Here is a 21,020-nt window from a genome sequence, read left to right as displayed (position 1 = left end):
CCGTGTACCTTCTTTGCTTCCTATTTCTTTTTTCTTTTTTTTTTTTTTACAGCAGATCCTTTAGCATTTCTTGCATTGCTGGTTTGGTGGTGATAAACTCCCTTAGTCCTTTTTTGTCTGTGAAGCTCCTGATTTCACCTTCAATTTTGATTGATAGCCTTGCTGGGTACAGTATTCTTGGATTTAGACCCTTCCTTTGCATGACTTTGTATATTTCATTCCATTCCCTTCTGGCCTGATGAGTTTCTGTTGAGAAATCAGTTGCTAGTCTGATGGGGGTTCCAAAGTTGTATGTAACTTTCTGTCTCTTTCTGGCCGCTTTTAAGATTCTTATTTTGTCGTTGGTGTTTGCCAACTTAATTATAATGTCCCTTGGCATCGGTCTTTTGGGGTTCATTTTGCTTGGGACTCTGTGAGCTTCTTGGATTTGTGTGGGTTTTTTCTTCCCTATATCAGGGAAGTTTTCTGTTATTATTTCTTCAAACAGGTTTTCTATTCCTTGCTCAGTTTCCATTCCTTCTGGTACCCCTATTATTCGGATGTTGTTTTGTTTCGTGTTGTCCCGAAGTTACCTTAGGCTCTCCTCATGCTTTCTAATTTTTTTTTCTAGAAGCTGTTCTATTTGGGTATTTTTTTCCATCTTGTCTTCTTGCTCACTTATGCGGTCCTCTGCTTCTTCTAGTCTACTCTTGATGCTTTCTATTGAGTTCTTTATAGCAGCGATGTCATTTCTCATTTCTTCTTGGTTCTTCTTCATTTCCTCTTGGTTCTTACTCATATTGTCGAATTTGTCTTCCATTCTTTTCAGCCACCTTATGACCATTACTCTGAATTCTTTCTCTGATAGGTTGCTTGCCTCGAATTCGTTTACTTCCTTTTCTGGTGATGCCTGCTTTTCTTTCCTATGGGGGCTGTTTCTTTGTCTCCCCATGGTCTCTCTTCTCCGGATGTCTGGTTATATAGTTCTCTCTCTCCTGCATTGATTTAAAGGTACAAAATACAACACAACCAGGTACAACACACAAGGCACTGAATAGAATTGTATTCACGATATTAATAACCTCCAATAAAGGTGTCCCCCAGAGAAAGACAAATTAGGGGATAGGAAAGGAATAGGAAGAGTAAAAAAGAAAGGAGTGTGAAAATGAACTTGGGAAAAGAGAAGAAAAAAAGAAAAGAAAAAAAAAAAGTAAGAGAGACAAGAACGATACTAAGAGAGAAAAGGGGAACAAACTATAAATATGGTGAATAAACTCCAATAGAACAACCACTAATCCTAGCAAATGCCAGCTACACGAACCTGGAGATTAATACAAACTACAACACTAACTAATATCAAGTGAGGTAAGGGAAAACAGAAGTAAAAAACAAACAAAAACAAAGCAAGCAAAACAACCAAACAAACAAAAAAAGAATAAGCAAAACAATCTCATAAAAAAGCATACAAACTCAATCTAATCAACATTAAACAAACAACAACAAAAGGCCAGAGAGAAAAACAGGTTTTTTTTTGTTTTTTTTTAGTTAAGGTATCGTAGAGAGAGGTGTGTATGGACTTGGAGCAGGGTGTTGGAAATTAGATATATAAGTAGGGTGAAATTTTAGCAGAGGATAAACCGAAAGAGTAGGGAAAATCTAAAGCCAGAAAGGCTTAAGATAAACAGGAGACCAAAAGGGAAAAGGTTAGGAAGAGAGTGATGGCATAAAGTTAGCGTTGAGATAGGGTAAAACGATGCTAAAGGAAAGATGCGAATAGAATGTAGGACACTAATCCCAAAATAAAACAAAGAGAAAATTAAATGACACTTAAAAAAAAAAGTAAAATAATAGTGATATAATGCTAATTGAAAATAAAAATGTAATAATTAAAAAGGTGAAAATCGAGTGAGGAAAAAAATTTAGTTTCTTAAGTAAAAGATGCAAAAAATGAAAATAAAAAATAAAACATTAAAATTAAAATAAAAAAATTAAAATTAAATTAAAATAAAAAATAAGAAGAATAAAATGTGCAATAGTGGCGGTCATTCACTTCCTCTATTGTTCTGTTTGGTATGCCTTTTTCCTGGTCCGGGCTGTATTGGAGTTCCCTTAGTTCTACTGTTCCTCAGTGTGTAAGCCAGTCCTGATTTTTAAGCAGGCAGTGTCTTAATTTCTCGTAATTATTTTTTATTAAACCAGAGACAATTTGTGTTTCATCCCCTGGGTGGCAGTGTTTCTGGATTGACTTCCAGGCCTCTCTAGCTTTTTTTTTCCCTATGGCACTCACTACCGGTTTGTGGAAGTGTGCGCCTCAGAGCTGCCTCTCCGATGGTCACTCCCAGCTCCGCTCCCCAGGTTCCGGAGAAACAACTTCCCCCTGCAGTCTCTCAGGGTATTCCCCAACTGGGTTTTCCTATGTCTTGGGCTTAGTAATCAGTATCAGAAAAAGCCCAAGTGTGCGGACAGTGGATCTCCGCACAAGACTAAGCAGCCTGCACTCCTTCGAAAAACTCTCAGTCTGACCCTCCTCGTCAGACCAAAATGGGTTGCTTTTTAGAGAACCCATCTGTTAGCAGCTCAGAGGACCCCCTTCCACATTCCCGGATCTCGGCAGCTCCAACAGCCGTGGATTTTTTTAGGCACAGACTTCCCCAGTCCTGCAGCTCCCGCCTTTCGTGCGTTTCCCTCTCCCGCCGCTGGGACCAGAAACCTCACCTTATCCCCGCGAAATCTGACCTTTTCTTGGTGCAGTGAAGAGTTCCTTTGGATCCGTGTGTTTGGGCAGATTGGGGGCCGGTGTTCTGGTGCTCACAGCTGTTCAGTGTTCACCGTTGTCGTGGAAAGTCAGGCCTCCAATAAAACCCTCCTTTCCTTGCAAGATGGCGAGTTTTCCTCCTCTGAGCCTGCAGCTCCGGGAGGGGATCCAGCTGCTGTGGGTGCTGCACGGTCAGGGGAACCCTGCCTAGCACTCCTCCACCTTCTCCTGGAGTTTAGCTGTTCCTTAGCTTGCCAACAGACACTCCCCGTGCGAATCTCAGCTGTTCTTACTCTCTGCCCCAGGACCAGTCTTAGAACACGTCTCTATTCAGCCGCCATTTTTCCTACTCCTAAAAATTTTTCTTTACTTAGAATTATAAATAGCAAATACAAAACACATGATGAATAGAGAAAGAGGTTGCAAAACAAAACAAAAAGCCTTATATTTTAGTACCTTTAAAGGTACCTTTTTCATGCTGTTTGACCAAGGGGCCCCACATATTCATCTTGAACGGGGCTCTATAAATTATGTAGGCAGGCCCTGCCATCAATACAGGGTTCTTTTCCAGGTGAAATCCATTAATGCATGTTAAGTAGCAGCTATGGAAGGCAGCTACACACTTTATTAATTTTGTACCTCTACTCAGCCTTCTAACATAGGTTGAGCAATCAAGTAGACTTTTCTATTTTGACTAAGGCTATAACCTTTGCTCTACTGCATCTAGGAATTCATCAGTTATGAAATATCTACTATATGCCACTTACTCATAATAAGAACTTTAAAACTTAGTTGAGGGAATGGATATTTACATAGCAAAGTGATATGTACTATCTAAAATAGACATGAAAAAACACAGGTAAGAGTGATATAATTGCTGGACAGTCGTGGAAGACAGACTTGATTTTACTGAGCTGGTGCTGTTTAAGCACAGTTGAAAAGGGAAGATTTTAAAAATTAAAACGTGTTTGTGCCATTGTCTCACCCATCACAATTTTGAAAAAGTGGTTTTTACTTTGAAAAATAACCTGGAACATTTTGCCTTCTTTTTTATTGTTAGCAGTGAGGCAAGATGTTTAAAAGCTGGTAGTGAGAGAAAAAAATCACTCCCAAGTTCTAGAGAAATTCACCCAGGATATGGCTCCATGTGTAACACCAATGACTTAATATTTGGGACACTTTTCAAATTTGAGGTGATGATGACATTCGGGTATTAATTGGGAGCAGTATCCTATAGGAATCAAAGAACACATCTGAAATTACTTTAAACCTATCATAAAGATGTTTGTGGTAACTGCAAGTCTTTTCAACCCTGGAGGTTGGCTGGATTACTATTTTGATTAAAAGTGGAAGATAGTTACTGGTCATATAGATCAATATAATTCTGTAGTCTCTGCCACTTCTCTATTCCTCATTACAGCAGGGGAGTGGGGGAGTCAAAGCAGGAATTAAGGGAAATGTGGTGGAGAAATCAATCAGGAATGCGGTGTGGCTGGAGGGCAGTAGTACAGATAGCAATTCCAGGCTCTCATTTTCCACTGCTCCTTCTCCATTGATTCAAATGACTGAGCCCAGCCCTCCCTTCTCCCCTGGGAAGGAAGTACTGGCCACAGAGCAGAAATCAATGCTCACAAGTGAAGAATGGGAAATGAGAATCAGCCTGGAGCTGTGGTGGCTAAAGGTTATGGTTAAACCATGTTTACCTAGAAACTTATTCATGTAGGAGGCGAAGGTATGTGCTTTGAGAGATTGTTTTCCTCCAGAGATAAATGTGTTGTAGACGCTCCCTCCCATCCTGACACTTTCTAAAAGGGCTTTTATAAATGATGTTCCCTCACTTCCCTTTGTTTGGCTTTTAGCAGCAGGAAGCCAAGAAATGGCCCAACCTCAGTGCTGAGGGCTCTGGGAAAGAGTTGCAAAAAATACACCTGCAGGTGTGGAAGGCTGTTCAGTGACCCCCGGTGTGCAGAAGGCCATGAAGAAATTATGAGATTAGAGGATCGAGAGAGTGACAGCAGCTGCCTTTCAGCAGCTTTCTCCTGTTGCTTTGAGAATAATTCAACTCTAGCAGAATCATTTAGGGCCCAAGAAAATAGTGCAAAGTGAAGAAGGGGCTAGAAATGATAGTTGTTAACCTTAGGGAGAGAAGAGATATTTTGAGCTTGCCCCAGGATGTTGAGAAGTGGAATGGCTGAGCAAATCACGTTAGGAGAGTAGCAGAACACACTTTTATACTTTTGCATTTTCCTAGAAGAAATAAAGGATGTACCAAAACATCTTAGATTATTTACAGGGGGCAGTAGTAAAACCAGGAAAGCTTGCAATGCAAACTAAAACACTTCCAAGTTTTAAGAGTGAGAAGAAAATACAATTAAGAAATAGTGAATGAAGATTAATAGCTTATTTAAAAATAAAAAAGCTGTTTACAGCAGCTTTTAATTTAAAATTGCATCAGGCTAACAGACCCTGCATAGTCTCTTACTTTCTGCTGAAATGCCAATAAAGACAGAAAGCCCAAAACTCATAACACCACCAAAACTGAAAATTTCAACCTATTTCCATAATCTTGGCAATTGTAATTGTTGGATGTGTATTTAAAACTGTACTTAATACATTATCTTCTAGTTTTATTGAGATATAATTGACATAAAATATTGTGTAAGTTGAAGGTGGATAATCCAAGTGCAAAAGGTTAAAAGAAGAAAATTCATCAATATGATCAACATGAAGACTTAAGCTTATAAAGCTTATAAAGTTCAAGGGAAAAAATAATCCCTATGGTTATTGAGGCAGATGATAAAAAGTCATCTTTATGAGAGTAAAATAAGGATGGTTCAACATCCCTCAGTGTTAGAAGACAGTGAAGCAATATTTGGGGGTTTTAGGAGAGAAATGTGGAACCAAATAATATTATACACAGCCACAATATCATTCTAGCAAGGCATCAGAGAGAGAGATCCTCAAATGTACAAGAACTCAAGGACTATAGCATACATGAAATGTCTTTGAATCTATTATTAAGAAAATCAAGTCAACCAAGAGGGTAATCAAGACAAAGAACACAAGAATTTAGAAGGCCTTATATGAAAAGAACTATCATTATACTAGAGGCTCAGTGCATGAAATTCGTGCATGTGGTGGGGGGTGTCCCTCAGCCGAACCTGCACCCTCTCCAATCTGTGACATCCCTCTCACAATCCAGGACCGCTGGCTCCTAACCGCTCGCCTGCCTGCCTGCCTGATTGCCCCTAATCGCTTCTGCTTGCCAGCCTGATTGTCCCCTAATTGCTCCCCTGCCGGCCTGATTGACGCCTAACTGCTTCCCTGCTAGCCTGATCACCCCCCAACTGCCCTCCCCTGCCAGCCCGATCGCCCCCAACTTCCCTCTCGTGCTGAGACCTGCCTCTTCCACGTGAGGTGGCAAAGATGCCTGAACTGGCCTCCTCTGTGCTGCGCAGAGCCACAGGACCCCCAGGCCTCACCTCGCAGAGCGGCTGCTGGGCCCTGCCTCCGCTGTGCATGCGGCCATCTTGTGGTGGCCATCTTTGTGGAGGCCATCTTGTGGCAGCCATCTTTGTGGCAGCCATTTTTGTGGTGGCCATCTTGTGACGATGTTGCGCCTGAGGGCACAAGGACCACCTAGGCTTTTATTAGTATAGATGATAGTGATTATTGAAACCATTTAAATGTAGAACTGAAGCTAAACAAGTTTGGAATTATTGTTATGCAACAAAATTTAAATGTTAAAAACATTGCAAGAAATCTACATTACATAAAATACAGTATTTAAAAATATTTTTTATTGATTTCAGAGATGAAGGGGAAGTGAGAGAGATATAGAAACATCAGTGATGAGAGAAAATCATTGATTGGCTGCCTCCTGCATGCCCTACACTGGGGATCGATCCCACAACCTGGGCATATGCCCTGACTTCCTGGTTCCTAGGTCAATGCTCAACCACTGAGTCATACCAGTCAGGCTAAAATATACTCTATCTATCTATCAATCAATCTATCTATCTATCTATCTATCTATCTATCTATCTATCTATCTATCTATCTATCAGCCTAAGTGACCGGATGACCAGACGACTGGATGACCGGATGACTGGCTGGTTGCTATGACATGCACTGACCACCAGGGGGCAGATGCTCAATGTAGGAGATGCCCCCTATGGTCAGTGTGCTCCCACAGTGGGAGCGCCACTCAGCTGACCAACGGGCACCAGAAACTGGGCTCACAGCTGGTGAGCACAGCTGTGGCTGTGTGAGCCTCTCCTGCCTCCACAGCAGCGCTACCAGTGGTGGCGGCAGGTGCAGTGGGGCCAGGATGAGCGGGAGTGGTGCGGCGCCCAGCTCGGGTCGGGCTCCTCCCTGGCTGCCTGCCACTTCATGCACTACTACATCCCTTGGGGGATGTCAGACTGCTAGTTTCAGCCTGCAGGGATCAGGCCAAAACCAGCAGACCGACATCCCCCAAGGGGTCCCGGATTGTTAGAGGGTGCACGCCAGGCTGAGGGACCCCACTGGTGCATGAATCCCCACTGGGCCTCTAGTCTATATATATGCCTAAGTGACCGAACTACTGCTTGACCAGTCGCTATGATGCGCACTGACTGCCAGGGGGCAGACACTCAATGCAGGAGCTGCCCCTGGTGGTCAGTGTGCACTGACTGACAGGTGCCATAGGCAGGGCTCGCAGGAGAGGCCACATTGGCACGAGCCTCTCCCAATCAGGACTGGCTGGGCATAAGTCCATGGCAGGCACAGTGGGTCCAGGAAGTGAGAGCAGCAGGCAGGAGTGCAGGTGGTGTTGGACTGCCGTTTTTGGCCTGATTCCCACAGGCCACACCAAGGGACCCTACCAGTGCACGAATCCATGCACCGGGCCTCTCCTATTAACATAATTATAGTGTTCTCACACAAAAGTCCCATTGTGATAATTTTCTTATCTTTAAAAAAAGTGAGTCAATTGTGGTTTATTTTTAAAGTTATTAGAAAGAAATGGGGGTATGAAGGTAAAATCTAAAACCAGAATTTTGGGGAGAGAGAGTAAGAGGAAAGAAGATATATATCACAGATCAAATAATAAAATTATAGGAAACATAAAAAAATAGTAAAGATTAACAATAATAAGAAAAATATAAAAGGCCAAATTTAGCCAAGTATCCTATTTCAGTAATTAATGGGATAAGATTATTTTATCAGCCAAATGTTTTAGCATGAGAAAATATCAAATTAGAAAAATCATCATCCCATATCACTCATCATATAGCAACATATATAGAAATTATAAACTGAATAGTAACAAAAATATACTCACCACTTTCTCATTTATAAAGTCTCTTCTGTTTAATTACTTTTGGGTAACTAAAAAGTAAAGTATAAGAGTAAATTTAAGAAGAAATATCAAAGTAATAAGGAAATACTGATAATGACAATACAATTTTCAAGTCCTATGTCATATGGGCAAAGCTTTGATTAGAGAAAAATGCAGAGATTTTAATATTCATCTTACAGAGCAAAAGTAATGATAAAATAAGTGAATTACATTCTACATGAGAAACTAGAAAATGACCAACAAATTAAACCAAAGGAAAGAGGACGGAAGGAAATAATCACAATAAAAGCAGAAAATAATTAAAAACGAGATGAAAAACTCCATATCAAAATTGATAATCCATGAAAAGACTCTTTAGGGGAAAAGTCAATAAAATAGATAATCCATTAGCTAGCTCAATAAAGAAAATCACAGAGAGCACATTATACTAAATCAAAAGGAAATTGGAGAAATAATCAGGGATGCAGAAAAGAAATAAATTATATAACTCTATTAAGATACATTTGGGATCCTGGAATGGATGGTTTTCTGGGAAAATAGAAATTACCAAATTATAAAATGGGGAAGCCTAAACAAGTCAGTAACCATGAAAAAAATGGATAGAATTATGAAACATTTCTTCCCAAGCACCATCAAACCTGAAATATTTAACAAATGAATTCATTCAAACCTATTAAAATTAATATTTTTGAAGTGTCATTTAGGGACAATGACTGGATGAAGTCTCCACTCTTAGAATCTGGTTATTAACTACACAAATAATGATATAGATATTAATACATAAATATATGCATTTAGGGTACCCAGGGAAGCTCCACATCTGTTACTCTTTGGACACTGGTGAGGTTTTGGGATGGGGAACCCTCTTCAACTACAGGCATTCCTTGAAGAGAGACTCAGTTGAGAGCTGTCAGCTGCTGAGATTTTCAGTAACCGAGAAAAGGAATGCTTGAATCTCAAAGTGGGAGGATTATAGACAGCATTTCACAGAACCTATTGCAGTCCACCCCTTGCATTGGTTGGATCACTTTTTTTGGGGGGAGAGGCATAAGAATCATGGGAGAAGCTCTTCCAAAATTTTGGTGGACCTCTTTCCTCGATATAACATGAGGCCAGTTAGTATGATGAACTACAGCCCTTACCATTGTCACCAATATTGATTGTCTTTCTTTTCTATTATTTATTTTAGATAATGTGGTCTTGGCTGATCTAGTAGGGTGACTCAAACCCTCTTTCCTCAGTGGTCTGAGTCCCTGGTCACTACCTCCTTCTTGGGTGTGACTGCAGAACTTATCAATTTTCCATCAAAATTAGGGCACAGGATACCAAGAAACATGAAGGACACTCCTTCCCCCCAAACAAATTCTACCTTGTCCTTACCTCCTCCTTATCATCACTGTTAATCTGTTAATTACCTCTGACAGAATGATTCTTAGTCCTTTATTTGCCTTCTTTTCTTATGCACAAAAAACCTGAGGTAACTAGATGGCAGCCATAGCTTGAAATATAATGGGATTTTTGTTGTGTCCCCTGGTGGACATATTCTTCCTCTGGTAGCCAAAACTTGTAAACATGCAGATCCAGAGTTTCAGGCACTGGATGCACAAACTCCTTGAGTTAGTCACTAGGAGTAATGGTGTTTTACCATTAAGAGACATGCTACATCAGTGGTTCCCAACCTTTATTTGGCCATGCCTTACCTAAGCATCTCTAAAATCCTGATGCCCCCTATCCCCCTTGACATATAATTCTTATTATTCAAAAAGTGAACTCCTATTCATGTGGAGGAAGCCTTAAAGGCCATTAACTTGGTCTAAACAAGCTTCCAAAGAACATGGCATCCATGAAAGAGAAAAATAAAAGAACGAAAGGGCAGTTGAAGTGCTGAGGAAATTACTAAGAAATTGTTAAGAAAATTATAATGTGAAGTGTTATGAAAAAATAGCAAATAAAGTTTCAAAACATAAGAGAACTGAAATGCATAAGTATGTCACAATATATATTTATTTACTGTATATGAGGCCCCTAGAACCATAAGAAATTTAAAAAATTCACTGTTAATAACTCATTCTCAAATTGCCCCACTTAAAATTGTCCGCCTCTGGTGGGGCATGTGCCCCATGTTGGTAACCACAGATTTAAAGTATATACTGTCTTGGAGGGTGCTTACACATCCTTTCAGAGTATCATAAGCTGGCACTTCAGCTGAGCCTTCCACAGGTTGTGACATGCAGAAGTTTATGGGTATGAATGAACTTGGAGAATCTTATAATCTTGTACCATCTATAACATCCCTTTTCCTGTAAAATGGGTCCCTTGACACCATGTAAAATTATTCAGGATTCTTTGTGGTGGATCAAACACACGGCACAAAAAATATAATGGCGTGTTGACTGAGATCTTGTAAGAAGGAAAAGCGCCCTCATGTCAAGTTTGTGTTAGTTCTGGTCAAAGATAAATCATGTAAATGCCTGCGTTAAAGGGACCTAATGAAGTCAGTTTGCTGTCAAAGGGCTAATGGGACTCCTTGAGGGGCTCACTTTTGATCTTTGTAAGTGGCAGGTTAAGCTTTCAGCAAAGGAGGTAACTAGATCAGCTTTGCTGAACTGACATCATTGCACTAGGGTAGAAGAGAGCAAAGACTGGCTAATGTCTGTCTACTTGGTTATTTTTGCCTATTCTGTAGTAGATGCTCTCCAGAGGAAATTAATATGTTATACAAAAATTTTTGTTTCATTTCCTCTCATGTACGCCTGTTACTGAAGGATATTTCCATGTCCTTCCATGAGGTCATGGAAAAAGAATTTCAGGGACACCCACATAGGAGGAGTTTTAAGTGCTAGTGGCAGGATTTATTACGGTGAAAAGTGACAGTAAACACGCAGACAAGCAGAGAGGGGGCAGGCTACAGGGCAGAGGCTGAGTGGGCTTAGGAAAGGGAGTTACAGAGGCAAAAGGTGATCCTCTGCCTCTGCTCACTGCTCCCTTGGTTGCAAGACTCGGAGGAGAGTGCTCCACCCAAGAAAGATGGCATCTGCCTTGTGGGAGAGCAACTCAGCACAGCAGTCATGGTGGCCGTCCCCTCAGCTCTCTCTCCAGAGCCACAAATCCCAGTCTCTCTTCACACAACTCAGTCTGCTCTGCCCTCCTTCTGCCAGAGCCCAGGATGTGTGGTCGTGAGTGAGATTTGTGCATTGGCTCTTTAGGAGGGCACCGGTGTCTCTAGTAGGCCTCTGTCTCTTCCTGGCAGACAAAATCCCCACTGATTTTCACAGCCAGATGCTATGTGGTCATCTCTTCCCACAAATTTTTATATTGTTCCTATTGTCATTAAGTACTGTGTGTTTTATAATTCACAACATAGGTTATTCTTACATATTCATGAATGTTTTTATTTCAATGACAATCTTTTCATAATGGTTCTATCTCGTCTATTCTTTCCTTTATCATATTGTTTTAATCTTTCCTCATGTTTTCTTTTTTCCATTTACCTCTTTTATCTACTTATATATTTTTGCAAATACTTTTGTATTATTATTTTTTATTTTAAGTACTTGAAGGTACTTATTTTTATGTTTTCTGTTTTGGCTGATATTCCCTCATGGTGCTTATTTGGTGGTTTGTAATTTTTTATTGATTGCTACTCTGCAGGTGGAATAACAATTCTGAAATCCCATGAGCACTGAGATGTAAAAGTTTTCTCCAGAGGTTGGCTTTGCTTTTGTAAGGGCTATAGGCATTTCAAGGGCCCTAGGCAAAATGTTATGTTAATATTACAGCTTGTATTTTACAGAGCAAATGAGTATTGTGAATTCAAACTCCATAACCAAGCTTGGAATAGGCTTTGGATTTTGATTAATCCCTGATGACTTTCCCTCATTCCATTCCTAAATTAAATGGGCAGGATTTTTGTTGTTTTTGTTTGCTTGCTTGCTTTTTTGCAGCTGCTTTAGGCTAGTGGTCAGGGAGAATTTTTGTATCTCTCAGATGATATTTAAAGATAATTCTTATTTTGAGAAAGCAAGAAACTAAAGCAATAAATATTTTACCAAATTCTTGTTAGCCATCTTTACCTGCCTCTCGATCAGGAATTTCAGGGTCATATTTTTGAAAACCAGGCTTATTACATTTCCCCCTTCAAACCAATTCTTAAGATACAATCTTCTTATTCCTTGAATTATCAAGTTGAAAACATCAGTTTTCTTACTGTTCATCCTTTTACACAACTGCTAAGATATCCCATCAATTCTCCCTTTAAATGTCTCTTTTAATCCTATATTCATCTCTAATTCCATTATCATTGCCCTATTTTACATCCTCCTTATTTCTTAAATAGATTTTTACTAAATTTATTCAAGTGATACTGGTTAATAAAATTATATAGGTTTCAAGTGTACAATTCCATGATATATTATCTGTATATTGCACTGTGTGCCTACCAGTCAAAGTCAAATTTCCTTTTGTCATCATACACTTGACCCCCTCTATCCTTTACTATACATCCACATCCCTTTCCCTCTGGTAACCACCTTACTATTGTCTGTGTCTATGATATTTTTGGTTTGTCTTGTTTGTTCATTTGTTGCTTTCAGATTTATATCCCACAAATGAGTGAAATCAAATGGTTCTTGACTTTTTGTGTGACCAATTTTGTTTAGCATGATATTCTCAAGATCCACCCATGTTATAGCAAATGGCAATATTTCATCTTTTCTTGTGGCTGAGTAGTATTGCATCTTTATTCACGGTGGCCAAGATATGGAAACAACCCAAGCAAGTGTCCCTTGATAGGTGGTTGGATAAAAAAGATGTGGTACATATATACAATGAACTCATTATTTCTTACCCTCTCATTATTTCTTATCTTTCTAAGGAGCCACTCTGCATTCACATTTTCCCCTCAGATTATATTCTAATGTTATTTAAGACTGAGATACGATCATGCCTTAGGGTGTTTCAGAAAAACTTTGGCAAGTTGCCCATTGTCTGAAGATTAAAGTGAATACACATTTTACTTTTTTAACTTCTTCCTTTCCCATTTTCCACTGCATTTCTTATATTGCAGTCAAGCCAACCTATTGAATTTTCCCAGGACACCCATGTATAATCATAATTCTTTGTTTTTTTTTCTGTGTCAGGATTGGCTTCTCCAGTCTGTGGGTCATTTTTACTAATTATTTAAAGCCAAAGTCATGAACCATTGCCTCTGTGTACTTTCCCTGTAATATACTTAGAGCTAATAACTTTATTTATGTTTTTACTTACTTTTCCCATGCCTTCATTTCAGAAATAGCTTCTTATAGTGTAAAGTTTTACATGCCTATTTTGCCTTTTCTACTGTGAGCTCCTGCGGAGTAGAGGCCTTTTTCATTCATCTTTTTCATTTCTGTGCCTACCTAGGATGTTGCTTGGAACACTCAATACATGTTTTTAATAAATTAATGAAATAATGAAGCTATCTTATTAAATCAAAATAGCAATAGGAAAATGTTTTTAATTTTAGATAATATGTATTTTTCTCTTCTAATACCTGCTGCACAGACCAGTAATTCAGTGGGGGACCTAATTCTGAATGATACCTGCTATTATAGAAGCAAAATTAGATTCTTTGAACCTTGTTATCTCTTTCTTAAAATATAGCTAGAAAATCCTTGCTCTCAATTGCTATAGAACCAGATAAATAAACATAACCAGCAAATTATTTATTTTTAAATAATATTGGTAGTGATTTTAAAAATTGCTTTTCTTGCCCTGGCTAGTGTGGCTCAGTTTGGTTGGGTGTCACCTTGTGCACTAGCAGGAGGCTGCTGGTTCAATTCCCAGTCAAGGCCACATGCACAGTTGCGGCTCAATCTCTGATGGGGTTTATGAAGGAGGCAGCCAATTGATGTTTCTGTCTCTCATTGATGTTTCTCTCCCTCTCCCTTCCTCTTTCTCTAAAAATCAATAAACTATTAAAATTTGATTTTCTTATATTCTTATTTTAATTATAATACACTACAGGCCCAATGCACGAATTTGTGCATCGGTGGGGTCCCTAGGCCTGGCTGGCAGTTGAGGCCTATCAGGAGCTGGCCAGCTGTGGGGAGGGACCCCGAGAGGTTGGTTGGCCAGCCCCCCCGATTGGGGCCAATGAGGGGGCTGGCCGGCCTGGAGGAGGAGGGGCTGCAGGAGGTTGGCTGGCCCCCTGATTGGGGCCAATGGGGGGGGGGGTCAATCGGGTGGGGGGAGGGGCCACAGGAGGTTGGCTGTTGGAGTGCACTGACCACCAGGGGGCAGCTCCTGCGTTGAGTGTTTGCCTCCTGGTGGTCAGTGCGCATCATAGTAACTGGTCGACGGTCATTCTGGTCATTTGGTCATAACAGTCTCTTAGGCTTTTATATATATAGAAATTCATAATAGTAAATTTAGAATACATAGCCATATAAATAAAAAACCATGAATTATATCATGATTACTCTGCAAGATAAACAATATTTTGGACTATCTATACTAATAAAAGGGTAATATGCTAATTAGACTGGGAAACCTTCCGGGAGACCTTCCAGACGTCCTTCCAGACAAAGCCATGGAGGCGGGGCTGAGGCAGAGGTGGTTAGGGACGATCAGGCGTGGAGGACAGTTAGGGGTGATCAGGCCAATGGGGGGCAGTTGGGGGTGAGCAGGCCAGCATGCAGAGTGGTTAGGGACAATCAGGCATACAGGTAGGTGAGCGGTTAGGAGCCAGTGGTCCCGGATTGCGAGAGGGATGTCCGACTGCCGGCAGTCAGACATCCCCTGAGGGGTCCCAGATTGGAGAGGGTGCAGGCCAGGATGAGGGACAATCCCCCCCTTCTGTGCACAAATTTTGTGCACTGGGCCACTACTATTTATATAATGTCTGATAACAAACATGAAGCCAGAGGATATATATAATTTTATAGTCTTGCTTTTAAAAATAGTAAGTTAAAAATAATGTATTATTGAGGATGCATTCAGCTATGATTTGTAGTAGAGATAATATTTATAATATAATATAGGTATATAATCTACATAATAAAAGGCTAATATGCAAATCAACCGAACGGCAGAACTACCAGTCGCTATGACACACACTGACCACCAGGGGCAGATGCTCAATACAGGAGCTGCCACCTGGTGGTCAGTGTGCTCCCACAGGGGGACCGCTGCTCACAACTGGCGAGTGTAGTGGCGGTGGCGGGAGCCTCCCCTGCCTCCATGGCAGTGCTAAGAATGTCCGACTGCTGTCAGTCAGACATCCCCCCGAGGGCTCCCGGACTACCAGAGGGTGCAGGCCGGGCTGAGGGACCCCCTCCCCTGAGTGCATGAATTTCGTGCACTGGGCCTGTAGTATATTTATAATATTGTAAACATATAATGGTATCTTTAAAGCAGAAAGTTTCAAGCCAAACTGTCCTAAGCAGTAAAAAAGTCTGTTTCCTCTCATCATTGATAAAGGTCAAGAGGAGACTGATTGGCTTTCACTCCGTAAGACTGGGAAGAGGGTCACCTTTTCTGAAATAGATGGAGGTGGGGTGACTAAATTAACAAAATCAAGAACTTATCTCAAAGGAAAAAGAGTGTGAGATGATACTGACATTGGGCAATCTGCATTGTCAATCACAGTGACTTTGCATTTTCCTCCTCCTTAATTAAGGGTTGAAGCCTATTTCACTTAAAATCACTTAGTTCCCTGATTTTGGAATTTACATATTTTTCTTTCAATTTTTCAATATTATAAATAGCACAGCTGTGAACAATCTTATGGCTAAATCATTGTAAACATCTATGCTTAAATGTAAAATTTTAGGATCTAATTATGCAACATGTTAAAACTTTGATATATATTGAGGCATTGCCAATGGGAAAACCATACCATTCTCACCAGCAACACATGAGTATAACTTTCTTTTATCTTCAACAGCATCTATTTTAAAAAAGACTATCTTTGCTAGAGATGTTTAAACTACAGGGTATCCCCCAAAACGCATACACACACTTTGAATAATTATAAAGGCAGTGTTTATTAAAATACATTTCAGTTCCAAAATTGAGTGTGTATACATATTTGGGACACCCTGTATATTAAGAAAATCTGTGCTTCTGCAGAACCCTACTTAAGCTAGTGTGGGTTATTTCACAAGCTGGCTTAGGCTCCCAGTGCTTCTTTGATATTATTGATGTTAATTTTGTATTGGCCTATTGTTTTCCAAATCCAGTCCATTTTAATTCTCCTTTTTTACCCATGTTGTGCATGTGTCCTTAGGTGTGATTGAGAGCTGAATAGTCAACAAAGGAAATGAAAAAAACAAAACAAAGCAAAACAAATTACTCATGTGTAAACATATTTTGGAAAAGCCAAGGAACATCTGAGTGGATAAATCCTATCTAATAATAGACAAATATGCAAATTGACCATACCTCCGACACACCCACAAGCCACGCCCACAAACCACACCCACCATCCAATCAGAGTGAGCATGCAAATTAACCCAAACCAAGATGGCTACAGCCACAGAGAGCAAGGTTTCCTAGGTGACAGAGGAAGCCAAGCTTTCTGCCTGCCGTTGCCAGGCCTAAGCCTCCACTCAAGCTACAAAGTTTCAATTATAGAAGGTAAACAAATTCAAACAAATGGCGGCAGAATGAAGCTTGAGAGAGCAGGCCAGGGTTGCCGCCCGCAACAGGGGAAGCAAAGCTTTCCGCACACCCTGTCCGGGCCCACCCGCTTAAGGCAACAAAGTTTCAATTATAACCCCAACACAAATGGCTACTGGCCTCGGAGGGAGCCCCAGGCTTGGCTCCACTCCAGGCTACAAAGTTTCAATTGTAGAAGGAAAATAAATTCCAGATACCAGGGCCTCCGCTTGCGTTGCCAGGGGGCGTGGCCGGCCTGCAAACCACCACAGGCCCCTCGCTCAGGCCGCCCCACACCCTAAGGGAACCCCCACCTGATCCGGGACACCCTTCAGGGCAAACCAGCTGGCCCCCACCCATGCACCAGGCCTCTATCCTATCTAATAAAAGAGTACTATGCAGATTGACCATCACTGCAGCACACAATATAGCTGCCCCATGTGGTCAAAGATCCTGCCCCCATGTGGACACAAGATGGCCACCACAAGATGGCCAGCAGGAGAGGGCAGTTGGAAGGCACCCGGCCTGCAAGGGAGGGCAGTTGGAGGTGATCAACCCTGCAGGAGAGGGCAGTTACGGGGTAACCAGGCCGTCAGAGGAGGGAAGTTGGGGGCAAACAGGCTGGCAGCAGAGTGGTTAGGGGGTGATCAGGCAGGCAGGCAGAAGCGGTTAGGGGCAATCAGGAAGGCAGGCAGGCAAGCAGTTGGGAGCCAGCAGTCCTGGATTGTGAGAGGGATGTCCGACCTGCCCGTTTAGGCCCGATCCCAGGGATCGGGCCTAAACGGGCGGTCAGACATCCCTTGAGGGGTCCCAGATTGCAGAGGGTACAGGCTGGGCTGAGGGACAACCCCCCTCCGTGCACAAATTTCGTGCACCAGGCCTCTAATTTTATTATAATGACCCAACCTCTTTTTTTTTTTTTTTTAACTTTCAACATACCCTTCTCCTGTTAAGAGATAATTAGGCTTAAACCAGTATAGTATACTTTGCTGTGTGTGTGTGTGTGTGTGTGTGTGTGTGTGTGTGTGTGTGTGTATGTATATGTATATATTTATATATGTCATTAAATATTAACTATATGTGTGTGTATATATATATTTTAAAGGTTCCACTATTTCATAGGGTTATGGTCCCTAAGCTAGGTACTGAGTTCATGTAACAAGTGTTTTCTACCCTTTGTAAAAGTTAAGACATTTATTTAGGTGTTCCAGTAATGGTGATTTATCTTTATTTCTTTAAAGGTTACTTGTTTTACTAGGTGTACCGGTTAATAATAGCAGATTTTGTAATCAAAGAAAACATGATAATCTCAAGAGAAACATCAAAAGTGCTTTATTCAAAATAATGTACATTGCTAGCTACACATTTCCCCATTTTTCAGGTAATTTGTGGATACCGTCTCAATAGAACTTTTCTTGTTTGGAGGCAAACCATTCAGAGACCCAATTTTCTACCTCTTCGTATGTCTTGAAGTACTGCTCAGAAAGTGCGTGTGCCATTGATCTGAACAAGTGGTAATCTGAAGGAGCAAGGTCTGGTGAATACAGCGGTGGGTTAGTACTTCCCAGGCAAGATCTTTTAATGTGTCTTTAACTGGTTTTGAAGTGTGTGATGGTGCGTCATCATGAAGCAAAATTACTTTGCTGTGTCTTCTGGAACCTTCTGGTCGTTTCACTATCAAAGCATGGTTCAAATTGATTATTTGTTGTTGGTAGTGATCAGTATTAAATGTTTCACCTGGTTTTAGAAGCTCATAATACACCACACCTTCCTGATCCCACCAAACGCAGAGCATTTGTCCTTGCAGTCGATGTTGATGGTTGACCTGGGTCAACCCATGATTTTGTGCATTTGGGATTCTTAAAAGAAATCCACTTTTCATGGCCAGTCACAATTCTATGCAAAAAAGACTTTCTTTCGTGCCATTGAAGCAACATTTTACTGATGACTTTTTGGTTTTCCACTTGACTTTCGTTCAGTTGACGTGGTGCCCATTTTTCTTCCTTTAAAATCTTTCCCATTGCTTATAAATGATCAGAAATTGTTTGCTGAGCAATGTTTAATCTTTCTGCAGGTTGTTTTTGAGTTTGACACGCATCTTCATCCAATAATACTTGTAATTGTTGGTCTTCAAACTTTTTTGGTTGACCTGGACCTTCTTTGTCTTTCACATCAAAATCATCACTTTTAAAGTGTTTAAACCAGTGTTCACAAGTATCTGGAGATGGAGCATGTTCACCATAAGCTTCCCGAAGTATCAGCGGCACTTTTCTTCAAAATAAAGTAATGAATTAAAACTTCCTGCAAATGCTCTTTTTTTTGGTGTGAAATTTGACATTTTTAAGTGTATAAATATCTATGATGTTAACACCTTCAGCAGATTTGACATATGAAGTTTTGAAGCTTGTTGTCAATACAACAAAATAGCATACATAGCAAATTGCATATATATCAACATATGTGTAACTCCATCTATTGAAAAAAATCTGCATTATCAACCGGTACACCTAGTAGGAATGGAATGGATGACTATGGGAGTGGGGCATTCTATCTCTTCTCCAGCCAATTTTCCAGCTCTATGTAAATTTACAATGTTTGTGAGCTTTTCTGCCAAGTATATCATATCATTAAATGTAATAGGTCTATATATTTGCAAATGTTGTATTTTGGTTTTATTGTGTAAGACATTGTAATCCATAGCATAAAACATTCCCAGAAATCACACCTCTAATGGAAATGTGTTTAAAAGCACAGTGTTCTTTGCTTGTGTGGTTTCCACACACATTACTTCTTTTCAGGAAGGAACACAAATAGAATCTGCAACTTTAATTTGTTGAAATTTTACAGTCTTTTTTGATTCCTTTATCCTTTTCTTTCTTTGTTTCTTTCTTCATTTTTATTGTCTTCTCTCAACGCTCAATGAGACCTCAGGTATCCATTTAGCTCCTGCTTTATAAGACCAATTGGCTGATAGGCTGGGAGGCCCCTGAAAGCCTCAGGTAAATTAATAGCAGAGTCGGTGTCTGAGAATCATGCCTGGCTGCTCTTGAAATCCTTCTGAAGCCTGAATTATTTGTATTAAGATAGGCCAGCACTCAGGCCCTATGAGTCAATTCTTTGTAACAGTTGCCAATATTTTTATACCTGAGAGAGCAGCTTCATTCTTTATTATTGCGCAGGAATCAATACTCCCATTGCCCTCACAAAATGCTATACAAGCATTATTGGCATTTCACTTGGCAGTGAAGGGTATCAACATCAATCTCGCCAACTGCACACTTCGCTAACCCTGCTCCACTTCTCCTGCATCTATTTGTATTCCATCTGGGCTGTCCACGGCGGCTTGATTTGAATGGGAATCCTTAGCGCTACCCTGACACGTTCTGCGATAAGGGAATGGAGAGGCATCATTGAGTCACTCACAGAAACAGCTCTTCTCTCCCCACCCTGGTTCATTTTGTGCTTGGAGGTTTTGCAGCATTTAATAAAATACCATTTCCCACCAGCCTGTGGTTTTCTAAAATTGCTATTTCAGAGTTCTTCATTAATAACCAAATGACAGCTTCTAATCCCATCCACTGGAACTTACCACGAATTTTAAAGTAATTCTTAGAGTTTGAGAGTGGCCCTTAAAGTCATATATCTTAAAAAATGAAAACTCATACAAGGAGGTGTGATATGCACAAAAGGGTGGGGTGGGAACTGCAGCTGCATTTGCTATGAATACTAAACACTATGCTGCTCTGGTTGTTGAATAAACTTAGTGAAAATGCTCTTCATTCCACATTAAATTTCCCCTAAACATGCAATTCTTTGGCACTATCTAAATGCAAACCATAATAGGGGATTCTGTCATTTATCAGTCTCATGCTGGGCATTATCAATATGTAGCAGATGTTGTTTGATCAAAAGGAATATCTAGACTGTATAAAGAACTCTTATAACTCAACAATAAAAAGAAAAAATGACCCACTTAAAAATGGACAATGATCACAGTGGGATACCACTTCACAACCATTAGGATGACTATTATAAAAAAATAGAAAATAAGTATTTGAGAGGATGTGGAGAAATTGGAATCCTTTATGCATTACTGGTGGAAATGTAAAATGGTGCAGCTCCTGTAGAAGAGAGTTTGGCAGTTCTTCAAAAAGTTAAACATAGAATTACCATATGATCCAGCAATCCCTCTCCAGATATATAACCAAAAGAACTGAAAGCAGAGACTCAGATGCTTGTACAACATTCTTCATAGCAGCATTATTCACAATAGCCAAAAGGTAGAATCAACCCACTTGTTGGCAGAGT

This window comes from Eptesicus fuscus, chromosome 15 (assembly GCF_027574615.1).
Source record: "Eptesicus fuscus isolate TK198812 chromosome 15, DD_ASM_mEF_20220401, whole genome shotgun sequence".
NCBI lineage: Eukaryota > Metazoa > Chordata > Mammalia > Chiroptera > Vespertilionidae > Eptesicus > Eptesicus fuscus.
Note: the sequence above shows the minus strand (reverse complement) of the source record.